This window comes from Bombus bifarius, unplaced genomic scaffold (assembly GCF_011952205.1).
Source record: "Bombus bifarius isolate JDL3187 unplaced genomic scaffold, Bbif_JDL3187 scf7180000008321, whole genome shotgun sequence".
Taxonomy (NCBI): Eukaryota; Metazoa; Arthropoda; class Insecta; order Hymenoptera; family Apidae; genus Bombus; species Bombus bifarius.
The window spans coordinates 405931-419369 of record NW_022884591.1 but is presented as its reverse complement, the minus strand read 5'-3'; the positions used below and the strand labels follow the sequence as shown (position 1 = coordinate 419369).

Genomic DNA, 13439 nt, shown 5'->3' with positions numbered 1-13439 from the left:
TTATATAACAAATAAAAGACAGTTTTCTGATATTAATCCTCTATAGTATCATGCAAAGAAATTGAAATTAATTTAAAAAGAAATCCAAATACCTACAGAGAGATTATTTCGCAGTACAGTAACATCGTAGAGTACGTTATAATATTATCGAATAAATTATAATTACGATCCATTATTTTCGTATACCATTAGGATGAAATTATTAAGAAACCAAGATATCGTTATGGCAAATTTGAAGATTAAAGTACTAAAAGATAACGGAACTTCTATATTTTAATTAATTTAGTTGGTAACTTTTCCCATTTTATTTCATCTACTTGCCATCCCTTTTTCTATTGCATTACATTTTATTAATATATTATTACGTCTATTATATCTACAAGAACAGTAATCAATACTTTCCAATTAAGGGCAGAATTGTGCAACAGAAACGTTAGAAGAATCCTATTTCACTGTACTCAAAAGACCTAAAGAAGAAAGTTACTGAATCACCGAGTCTGGTGATATTCTAAAACACGTATTTACAATCGATTAAGATCAACCATCTTGTCTCTTTTCAATTTTTTTATTCTAATGTTTTCTCTTTTTTTTTCTATTTTTTACTAAAGCTTGGAAAATTATAGGCTACATGGTCGAGATCTTAGTTTAGCGTGCGCGTATTCCTATCATGGATTGCTCAGACAGCGTGAAATTTATGTGAATAAAAAGAAACGTTGCATGTATGCAAACGTGTACGTGTAACCGGACAGAGAAAGAGATGTTTTCCAGTTGCTGATTACACGAGCATCGGGAAATTTGTGCCAGCAAAAATCCAGCCAACAACCAGAGGAACTGCTTTCTGCTTGTAAACGGAGTTTAATGACTCTGTCAGACGATAGACCGATTAGCGTTGGACGTGCTAGATATTTTTGACGATAACTCATTTTCCCTCCCTTCCTCCACGAAATTTGTCTTCGCAACTGGTTTGTCTAGTTTTCACCGTGAAAACAAGACAGAAGGTTCGTTAATTACATCGAATATCATTTTTAGATCCGAGTATTCAATACAAGAATTCTAATCTCTAAATGGAACTGTAATTGAGCACACACAATATACGAATAGGTAAAGTAAATTAAATTCCTCGTACGATATTTATTACTAGACAGTTATTATACTATTGTGAAGGTTGCGAAATAAGTAATTATCGAGGAGAAGCTGTATGATGCGTGATAAATTAAGGAATTAAATGAAAATTGATAGACAGTTGCGTAACTGTTTGTATGAAGTTTCCAAAAATAGGAGACGAGAAGGTATGTTAATGGCTATTTAGGAATATTTGTACACAAATTTCTGTAAATAAACAGTTTTACACATATACAATACCAAGTAGTGTTCGCTCTATAAACAATTCTATAAAAGAAATATATAAAGATTCATCTCTATATGTCCACGTATATTCTTTAAGAATTGCTTTGTATGTCCATTACTGTACTATTTTAATATCGCATCATTGTGTTGCTAGTAAACAACCTGTTTATAGCAGTCACCAGTTTCTATTTCTCCAATCAGAATGAGATGCAATTTTCTTGCTGAGCAGAGGAACATATGAGAAAGCATTTAACGATACGTTATCTGCTATTGAAAGACCAATAATGCAGATGGCTCAAGATTTTTGCTCAGAGTATTGTACATTCTCACTTGGATCTTTGGATATTTCTCATACCTATTTCGAAATTGTAGAAAATTAATTAGTCGTGAAACAATACAACGGAATATTATTTTGCCAGACTTGTTCTGATAGTCAGTATAGATACTTACATGGTTTTTATCATAAAAAATATACATAACATCCAAAGTATAATATCAAAAGTATGACATCAAAGTATAATATTTCTTACAATATCTAGCGGACGAAATGAATTTTTTGCTTCGACTGTATTGCTTCAACTAAGTTATAAGAATATGAATTTGCATGAACATCCGGAGTCTGGTAATAATATTTGCTCCAATGCATTGCCTACCGCCTTCTTTGCATTTATAAGTTGCTCTATCAAAATGCACGAAACTCAACGTGTAACAGTTACATCACTAGCATATGTATCAGTAGCATCGGATGTATTAACTTAATACTTTATACGACGAGGGAAGTCTAAATACTGATAGAGGAATAATTTTTCTAAAAATAAGTCCATTTAGCAATTTCAATTTGATGAGTTTCCAGACGTTCCTAAGATTATGTGAAAAATATAGAAAATGTGCTAAGGATTTTTGCATGGTGGTGTAATATTTAGTGGGTCGGTCGCGTGGTATCCGGCGCAATCGAATTCGCCGCGGTGCACCGTTTCGACCCGCGAATTCCCAGACTTTCCAAAGCTGGAAATGTCAGGAGGCTGTGAAATGTTCGCTGCCAGCAGCGACCTTTGTCGCGTCTCGCCTCGCGGATACGTCGCTGCCAGAGATAATTGCTGACTTGATCGGTGCCTGCTGTCTACCGATTCGAGTCTCTCACACTTGAATTATTTTTAGGTATATTGGGAACTTTGCAAATTTGCAGACACCTTCTGTATTTTTAATATCACTTTAGCAGCATTTAAGGTAGATTTTCAGGTTTAAATTAAAACTGTACGTAATTTCCGAGGAAATATTATTTCGTTCTAAAACTTTGCTAGTTCTTATGGAACATTTTTTTGGATGATTAGGTTCTTAGAGTTTATTCTGTGACAGGCTCGTTTATCTCAGTTAGAAAAGAAGCTGTAGCAAACATTGGTTACCTACATGTAACGTATGTGACATGCAAATACATATTTTAATATGAAGTGATAAAATTGCAGGAGAAGAACTGTTAACATTTTTTCGAGGATACCCTTCTTTTATGGGAACAATTAATATTCCTTTGTTTTTTTAAATTTTCTAATATCTTCTTATTGTTAGATAACTGGATTATATCTTTTAGTATATTTTAATTATCCATTGTGTATTGATCTGAGGATTCTAAAATAGGGAAATCGATTGTCCTATTGGATTTATGATATTACGTATTTCCGTCTAAAAGTAGATTTTTAAGAAAATTGATTACAGTTTGTGATATACTAATCAGTATATCCTTATAAGGATATGTAAAATCGAATGAATATTTTTATACGAACATTTAAAATTGAAAGAATTACATAGAATGTAGTAGTTTGGCATACAATTCAATAACAACACCAGAGGATTGGTAGTAATGAACTTATGCTAACAAGGTAACGAATAAAAGTGTCAAAAAGTGTTAAAAATTTTATGTAGAAACACTAGATATTATTCTCCTACTATACACTTGGTCGAGTTAAAAATATTCGTAAAAAGCATGGATCTCTTAGTATAAAACTAAAAACTCTTTTCTCTCTTAGTATCGACATGCAATGGTCTGAGAGCTCGAACTCGAAACAAGGCGTGTAGGAGAGAAATAGGGAGAAAAAAAAGAAAAGGTTCAGACGGGTGGCATTCCATTTCGATTACCTTGGCACAGATCCTTTCTTCGGAATCGTTCCGACCAGACTGTCGTATCACATTAAAATTTACCTCGTGCGCGAACTCGGTTATGCATAAATAAAAGCCGATGCGTTTAAGGTCAGTAACTCGTCGATCACATCTAATGCACTCCACCAATTTTTCCTTACTTTCTTGCTGACAAAGAAAGAAAAGGAGAAAATTGGGAATCCGAATATTTGAAATGCGAATATTTTTATAGATAAAATTGGAAAGTTTGGAGATTTGAAGAATAATTAGGAAACTAAACAATTTTTAGAAATATACTGGAAAATAATCGATCTTTTCATGGTATTTTCTTGGCACCAGATCTTTGCCACCATTTTTAATAGAATACTTTTTAGTTCAGTCGCGTTTTATCGCTACGATTGTTATTCATCTAAAATGTTTCTTTAATTTACTTCATATACAGGTATTTACATATATATACTTACCACATAGATCACATAAAAATCAACTCGATCGACTTCGTGTTGTTGCTTAAAAAATTGCTTGATTCTAATACGAGGATGCATCACTAACGCTTAGAAATCGAACAGTTAACCTGGAATAATCGAATTCTGCAATTTCATCGTTCATCAGGCCATAGTTGATTCGATCTCAAACCTGCGACAGCCTCGAACGTTCTGAAACATGCATTGAATTACAATTACAAGCCTTTGAACGCAAGCTCGTAAACAAGCTCCTAAACAATCGATACCAATTTACTTTCCCCAAAGACAATATCCATGCACACACGACTTGGCAACTTTCACCTATAGCAATTAACTGAGCAAATACGCGTCATCAAACCCAGCCAAACCTCGGCCAACTTGTCCGTGTAAGAAACTTCGCGGCTTTCCCTCGCCCCTCGCCCATTTTACCGCCGTTTCTCTGAAGCAACTTAACTCGAAAGAAACTTCTCAATACCGGAGAACTCCCTTGGCCAAAATTTCCACATCGCCGACACCATACATCAGACACGGTAGCAGCCTCAATTTGCAATAATATCAAGCGTTACTTCATCGAAGATGGAAAGTCCACTCTCGAGACGAACAGTTTGACCCGTTTCTCAAGGTACAAGAATTTAACCAGTAAAGACAGTCCTCCCTTATTGGCTGGTCTCTCGTCTCTCGGGTATAAATATTGTCCGGTAATCTCGCTTGGCGCATCGTAACTCAGAACATCGGGCTTTTAATGGGTGCAACATTTTGTCCAAAATTGTTACCGGCTTATTAACGAACCTCTCCACGTTTCCTTGCCTCTTCTCCTCTTTCGTCTGCTTCGTTCGTTGAGGAACGCTGCTTTTACGGGACATTACGTTTTCATTATACGGAGACGGAAGACTCTCCGACCATTTCCAGTTTCTAAAAGAGATCGTGATTTACGTTCGCTACCGATCATTTTATTTGCATTCCACCTCGATGAGACAATGCTTTTTCTTCAAAGTAGGGGGAATAAGGTTGGGCTTGAATGAGGTTTCTAAGAATGTTGAAGGATTCAGGTTGGTTCGGATAGTGGTTTGTTAAATTTCAAAGAATTATTGCGAGCACTATGTCAGGTGAAGTATTGAAAACTTCAGTTTTATTGAAACAATATCCAAGAACAGTTGAAACGAGGGAAGCTCGACGATTTGAATTCGGTTGGAGCAAATTATCACACCTCATTTAACCACATTAATAGTCACCACCCCTAGTTCATTATATGTATTTTGGACTAAATCTGCAATTCTAATGAGAAATCAAGAAGTAATAAAATCCAATTAAATGAAGCAACGAAATCACCCGAATTCCAACCAGCCAAATACCAGGCTCTAAATCATCATTTGGAATAAAAATAAGAACTAACCAGACACGAAACCAAAATCAGCTTACAGAACCAACGCAATCTGTCTAAACCAACCTGTCTATCTATTAATTTAAACTAACCAAACGGCAAACTCTAAATTATCACCTAAAATCCACTCAGAAGCAGCAAACAACCAAACCGACCTAAAACCACCTCGATCTATCCTACCCAACCTCACCTATCTATTTAACCCATTTAATCGTCCTGCCTGGCAATTAAACCTCCCAAAATCAAAGTCCAAACTCTAAATTCCCACCTGAACTTCGTGCAAACCCAAGAAACAGCCAAACGACAAATCAGTGCAACTCCGATAAATCAAACACAACCCTCTAAAAGACCAGACTCCGCATGGTCCGTCGAAGACCTACCCTTTCTACTTCCACTTGCGCGGGAAGGAAAATTCATCCCTATGGAACACCCCATTCGTCCTCCAGTTGCAGTCACTGCAGATCAGTATCTGAACAGCAAAGTCAATATCATTCTGCGGTGGCTAATATCGCGAAAGATGTTGGCGAGACAGGTCTGCGACGACGGAAACGGGACTCCACCCCTCTGTGTTGTCGTCCTGGCGGCGTCGATAATTACGAAATGCACGGCACAGGTTGCGGCTGGTCTCACAGCCGCTCGCTCCAGATCCAAATTTCTGGCGGGGCGAGGTCGTTGCACCCGCGGTCGAAGAGCGACGAGAGCGAATTCGAGAGATCGAGGGGGGTTCCTCCCGGCGTCCGTCCGGCGCGAGGTTGCGGAGAAGGGTGACGGGTGGTAGGCAGAGAGGTTGATGCCCGGGTTTACTTCCTAGTCTGCCGGTTGCCTGTATCGACCGGATAGCGTCCCGACGTCTATAGCGTTGGCCGACTCGGCTCTCTGCCCTGTGCTCTAGCGCTGGCGAGCTCTCTTTCTTCCTCTCCTGCGTCCTGTGTGTCTCTCTGATTCGTGGAACGAGGGATTCTATCGTCTGCCGCTGGAAAAACGTAGGTCAGTGCTGGACCCACGTCTGGAAATAGTTTCGGGGGTGGATACTTTGAACGATGCTGACACAGGTGACTGGCTCGGACGCGCTGCTGAGTGATGGGATTTTTGAGTCGATTTTGAAGATTAATGGGATAATGTAGCAGGGATGGAAATATAGCGATATTCATACGTCATTGGGACATTGTTTCATTTAGAAGATGGAATTTACTTACAGCAGAATGGAGTTAAACAGACGTATGGAAGTCTTGATCAATGTACAGAAGTCTTGATCGATAACATTCTTGTAATTATTTAATTGGCAGGTTGTTCATGTTTGATTATCGAACAACTAATAGTTGATGGGAAATTTTTGCAAAGTTTTAGTTGGTAAGTTAATGGTGTTTCTTCTGCCGCGCGTGATATTTTGCACGGTGCAAAGCCGGATGTTAGTGTGTTGAGATTTAGGGGCTATTCTGCGTTCTAATGATACGGTATTTGAATCTCTGGCGGTTTGGCTTGGTTAGTCTATGTTAAACGCCAGCTATTTTCGGATGCATTTCCAGACTTGCGTAATTAAAGGCGTACATTTAGTTCCTTTTATGAGATGGAACAATTTACTTCGTCATTGTATCCTCTTATTTCCGAAACCTTCTTCCGAGAAGAAAGATTATTTTCCAACGAATCTATCGAAAAGCTTTTCTTCCAAAACATTTGTCATCCATAGCGACTCAATAGAATCATTTCCACTTACAAGCAATCGTCTTATTCTTCTCGTCGTTCGCGACGTTGATCATCGATCCCAAGAATCAACTCGTCTATGAAGATTGACGTTCACCGAGTGTAACTTTCCAGGAATCGAGGCACGTTAAGAGGCAGAAATACCGACATATTGAAACGGGTTAAATGATAATCAGAGACCGTGGGAGTGGTAGTTCCTTAGGGTGCGCCGGTTGTTGCTCGTCAAAGAGCATAGCATCGAAGACCACTGAGCGTGGTCGTAGCATCGTTTCGGCCAGCTTTTTGCTTCGGCTAACCACATTGTTGTGATCATCCGGTGAACCTGTTTTCGGTAAATTACCGTATTTGCCGGTAGTGTTGCACGGTTGCAACCGTGTTATTAGAGTCGAAACCTGGGGACCTTTTTGGACCTTTGCTTGTCAGGGGAATTGGTAGACATTCTGCTGAGATCTGGTGCAATTGTGCCACGAATAGTCTTCGTAAATTGAAGCTCACAGCTTGGAACTCAGAGCTGTACTCTTCTGAAGAACGTGGTACATTGTAGTATTGTGGGTGAACTATTTGGGTTAATTCCGAAGTCGAAGTGGAAAATCGTGTTCTGAATTCGCGTTGTAACTTGCAGAAATACTTTTTATTTGGTTATTTAACTACAAAAAATGGTGTAATATTTAGAAGCACTGTCGTAGAGTGCTCTTAACTGAACTAATATAGAAGTTTGAATAAAAATACGATGTGTTCTCTTATAGCCAACATAGTCAATTTCTTCACTGAGATACAAAAGGGACTGTAGTAAATATTAAAATTTTTATCTCACACTTTTTACAATAGATATATGTAGGGATAGATATTCCTCGTTGTGTTATTGATTGAGTTATAAAAGGGATGCAATATGTAGAACTACTGTTATACAATATTCTCAATTAAATTAAAACTGAAGCCTAAATCTACCTAGTAGATCTTATAAATAAAAGTACCAATTCTTTCTTGTACTTTTTATATACCAAATGCACGTGCATTTATTCTATTATATTGCTACTGAGACACAAAAGGAGTGTGATATATGTTACTGTTGTACAGTACTCTCAACTAGGTTAACGCTGAAACTAGCGAACGAGTGGAAAAGAGTGTTCCATGACGTTTTCGTAAAATTGTAGCTCCGAACTTGGCTTTCGTCGAACAAACATAGTACTACGTGTTTACGTTCCGCGATTAATTGAGAGAGAAAAAATGTGTGCAATACTCGTCGCATTGTTGGGTATCTTATTTAGGTTAATTACCAAGATGCAAATGAAATCGTGATAATATTACACTCTTTAAGATCTGTGGTGAAGTGTGTTTGCATGAAATACTTCATGACATTGCGTGGTTAAATATCTCCTGTAATGTAACGTTCTTTTTAGTCGTAAATCTGATTAGAAAAAGATAAGACAAGATTCTCTATGATGTTGAAGGATACCGTAAATGGGTCGATATCAATGAATAATGTATGTGACCTATCGCTACAATTACTATAATATTGATGCTTAATATTTACATTAATGATCGATCTAATTGTAAAAACTTGTAATATATCTTGTATCATACACCTGCGAATAATATATAAAAAACGATTTAACTTGACGAATCATCTGGATTAATAATATTCTGTATAGTTTTAAATTTACTCATTCACTCATCTTCTGCTTCTTACAGTTAATATCTTTTTACATCCGTACAAAAAGGTTGTAACGCTCATATTTGCGGCGACTTAAAACGTTCTTATTGAAAAACGAGCGAATAGACCTATCCTGGACCACATTATTTTTCAGAAGTTTAACCTGTTAGCGAGAAAGAATTAATTCCTCGTGTAAATTAGTTGTATTTTGATTGTCATAATAATAATTTATCTAGCTATAAATTTAATATGATTGTATCTCGATTTACATCTTGTACTTACATCATCGTTTTCATTAACGTTCTATCATCAGTTTTAGTTAACATATTTATGGACGATCTTATTAAAAAGAACAAAATTATTCTATTTTTTCATCGTACACATTTAAAACATAATTTCTAAATATTATATCTTGAAATATTTAGAGGAAATTAATATACACATTATGCAGTTATTGTACTTTAGAATCTTCGAGGATTGTCAAATAAAAATGATCTATACACGCATTTATTAAGATCTCTTAAGAGGTTATATTAGTAAATATTACTAGCAAATACGAACATGATGCAACAGATATAATCTGAATATACATACATACATAATAAATGCCTGTGAATAAAAAATTACTGCTTCAAAAATACCAACGTTTTGGCACTTCTATTGTAACAATTAACTCGTGTCAGCCAGCTAACAGGTTAATGCGACTTGACACAGCCATGCTTTCACACAACACAAAATCTTCATATTTCCAGTACGTAATTCGATTGTGTCGAATAATTCCTTTCGATCGGTCGCTACTATTCTTCGAGTATAAACGAACGTTCTCTTATGTAAACTTCGAGAATCGATTGTACGATATCTAGCGATAACGCGAGAGCACGAGATAGTCTCGTCTCGTACCACGACAAGAACTAACGAGGATTTTCTTGGGGTTACGCCTGAAATTCGCGGTTCGTTAGAGGTTAAGTTGCGAATTTGCGAAACTACAAAGTGTCTCGATGTTTCTCGCGTTTGAAAGCGACGGGGCCGCGCGGTGCAACGAACAATTACGTAACATGGCAGCGGCGAGCGAGCAGAGTTGGCAACCCTGTTCTCCTTTGAGACGCGCGCACCTCCTGTATTTACATATATTTACATGCTAATATATAGGGTGCATCGGTTAGTGTTACCTCCTCGAGCGATTCGTTTCTTAGCCGCATTTACAGATCGAAAACCGATTCAGAAAAATGTGAGGAGAACCGGGTTCGCGCCGCATGAATGAATCGTGATAGAGTGAGTTTTATCGGGTTTACTGGTGTTTGGTGCTTGCATCGCGTTGACTCTGTATAGAGCAGGTAAGGCGAAAATTTGAAATTCGTTTTCCTTCTTTTTAGTGTAGATTAGACTTCTATGTCAATTTATATTTTCGTCGATACAATTGAAGAAATAGAAATTAGATGGCGATTCGTTATTCCTGCTAAAGATTATAACGATTATTCTATCGTATGTACATATATGCACTCTGTGGATTTTCAACACTCATATTTCGAATGGATATACGAGGATTCACAGTCTAGTTATATGCATTTAAACTGTAATTAATTCAATTTGAAGTTTATATATTAATAAATACTTTGAATCTATTATTTAGACTCTCTTGTATAATTGAAATAATATTAGTGAAATTTTACACGTCGCTATTGTAAATTATTTGTACTAATAGATTTTCTTTAATTGGCAGAAGTATAATAATGAAATAAGTGAATTCTATGTTATGTAAGGTTATAAAATTATACGTAATAAAAATGTCTATAACCTATAACTTCTTACTTGTCGATTCACTAATATTATCATATATATAGTTAATAAATTACAGTCCAAAAGAGTTTTAATGAATTTTAGATTACCTTTTAAATTAAAGAATACTAACTTATATAGTATTCGTTGTATTAAATAATACTATATGTATACCAATGGTACATCGAAAGTACATAATTAGATTAAATTATTATAGATGAAGATATTTTTTGATATTGAAACATATTAACTTTGCAAGAAATATAATTGTTAAGAATTAAAATTATACAAAGCAGAAGGTTATTTTAAATAACGAATTCATTAAAAATATTAAAATTAATATTTACAAAATATACGAGTGATGTGAATAAATGGTAGATATTTGTGGGGATAATTTTCGAGCAGAAGTCAGGTATAGATTTCGTATGAAGAACATTCATAATAACATCAGGTTATGCGAGAAAGGTAAATAAGGGTGGGGAAGTGCCGAATTCTCGCAGTCTTGAATTGGGCGGCGTTCTGTTTACTTCGATCGCAGCTCCGGTGTATTACGTGGTAATTTCTATTTTGTAATATATCTTTGTTATATCTTTATGCTGATTATAAAATATGTCTGTTAATTATACATATACGGTGAGTACAAAAACTATTTACGAAACATCGTATTTATTTATTACGACATTTACAGTATGTATATGATGCTAGTTAATTAAATCCAAGTATACTAAATTTTGTATTATTTAATAGTATGTTCATATAAATACAAAAATTTGATAGAAATTTCCATTCTACGTTACGACACAATTCTCAATTTTAACCGGTATTCGACGCCTGGTTTTTTTTTTAAACGACGCTTAATATTATTCGTATGTAGTTCCGAATAAAAGTAGGCTAAACTAATAATACTTTTATTTGGGAGACCCAAAACTAAAACGATTCTTGTTAAATTCATCGTGTTTTTTAAATGATTCGAATATTTTAAACGAATACGTACTTCCAATAATAAAAGTTACATTCGTCACTTGATGTGGGTAATCGATAGCATAAAAAAAAAGGATCTATATCTTGACGTATTATCTAATGGAAATTAATCAGTTTTATAAAAAATTCTCTTATAAGGTCTATGATTTCACGATTAGATTAATTCTAGCTTTCCTAAGATATAATTATAAATACACGGACATACGCTTTTCTAAGATACAATTATGTAGTCTAATGAATATTCTACATCAAAGAATTGAAATACATTGAACATCGAATTACGAATGTTATAATATTCTTTTGATCCCCTGGTAAAAGGCTAAACACGAACAAAGATTGTTTTTCTCACAAGTCCTATACGTTATGCAAGAGATGCTATGCTAGATTTTTAATCAAGAATGGAAACATAAAAGATATGCAAATGTACAATATATCTTTTAAAACAAAATCTTCGCATCTTTTCGACGATATCGAGGATTGTTTGACGCGGTCCGAAATAAAAACTGCCTTATCGTTAATTTTCAAGCGTCGCTCGTTATTCAGTTGCGCAATCGGTGTATCGTATAATTGAATCAAGCTTAATATAGCCGTAATGAGAATGCATATGCGTTGCAGACAGTATCGCTAACTGATATCGTGTTTCAATTTACATGCGCTCGATAATATTACCCGACGCGATATCGACGCTGTATTTTAATTACCTGCCGGCGTCAGTCCGTAGAACTCTCGTCAATTTTTTATTCTTCGTTCTTTCTTTTCCTTCGTAGTTCTCGTTCCTTGCTTCCTTTCTTCGTTTTTCCATCCTAAAGTGCATATGTCAAATAAATATTTTTATCTACCCTGTGACAACTGGTATAACCGTTATTTAATACGAAATCGTTCGAATTAATAATCCCGAGATAAAAGATCAACGACGAGATACGTCACATTTCTTACCTATAATGGCATACTAGTTTCCCAATCGATGTTGAATGTTTCCTATGTCGCGTGGAAATGTGGTAAAGTTTACCATTCTGAAAGAAAAAGGATAGAACTTTTAGTAGATATCAGGTTAGAAGTGTCTTTTTTGCGATTCTCTTTCTTATAGTTTAATGATTGATATCTGACTTAAAAAAGTAGATTTATTGTGTCGTGTAGGTTCTTCTATAAAGAGCTGATAAGAGAATTGTAAGAATACTGTTAGTTTTATTTGAAGATTTCTTTTTTTCCAAGATTCTTTTCTATTAGTAAATTAAAATAAAATAAAATATCCCTGTATTATTTAAGAAACATTCCTTTTTTTAAAGTCTGAGTGTTTATATATAATTTTTTTTTAAAGGGAGGAATCATTGATTTTACAAATTCGGCTATTAAAAGGTGATTAATTATACAGTTCTAATATAATATAATAATATAATATAATATATAAAATAATATAGCTTCATTTTCGAATCTCAATTTTACCGTACTTTTTATTATACAATTATAGGAAAGGTAGAACTAAAGTTATAAACTCCTCGACATAGTATTCACTAACATAATAAATTTCCTACTGTGTTGAACAAACTGGGAAAGTATAAGAATACATTAGGAGACATTTAGCGACAGAAATTTTTCGTACCCTAAACACGATGTAGAAAAGCTAAACGAAATATCATCCATTGATGTTTTCTTCTATCTGGGTGCATGTAAAATCCCGAAACTCATTGACGACATTCTAAGACCTCTCAATCTCATTTTCCTTGTAAGTATTGGTGGGCTGTGAATTATTTATGGAATATTTCAATGTACAAAAAAAAAAATACAATAATATGTAGAGTGCACATACTGCACACACGTAAAAGAAAACGTTTCAATTCTCTAAAGAACTCATGTTCTACTTCTTCAATTGTATGCGTAAGAATATAAATTTGCATAATCATTCTCAATTCAATTATAACCATAAGACCCTTGGCGGTCCATACTATTTAAAATAACAATTGTGACGATACTTATGCCACCCGCAATACTCTACTACCCCTGAAAA

At 35.2% G+C, this 13439-nt stretch overlaps 1 protein-coding gene across 7 annotated transcripts in view; it reads left to right on the top strand.

The window, feature by feature from the left end:
* LOC117212564 (ABC transporter G family member 22) overlaps window positions 1-13439 on the top strand; it is a 270995-nt gene that overhangs the window by 125049 nt on the left and 132507 nt on the right. For 2 of the 7 annotated variants that reach the window (XM_033457463.1, XM_033457462.1), the window contains exon 1: window positions 9833-10011. The exons of 2 other annotated variants lie outside the window; for them this stretch is intronic. The gene's annotated coding sequence lies outside the window, so the exon portion shown is untranslated. Of the gene's footprint in view, window positions 1-9827; window positions 10012-10920; window positions 11009-13439 lie in introns of those variants that run through there. 3 more of the 7 variants (XM_033457465.1, XM_033457464.1, XM_033457466.1) reach the window with 3 other exon arrangements.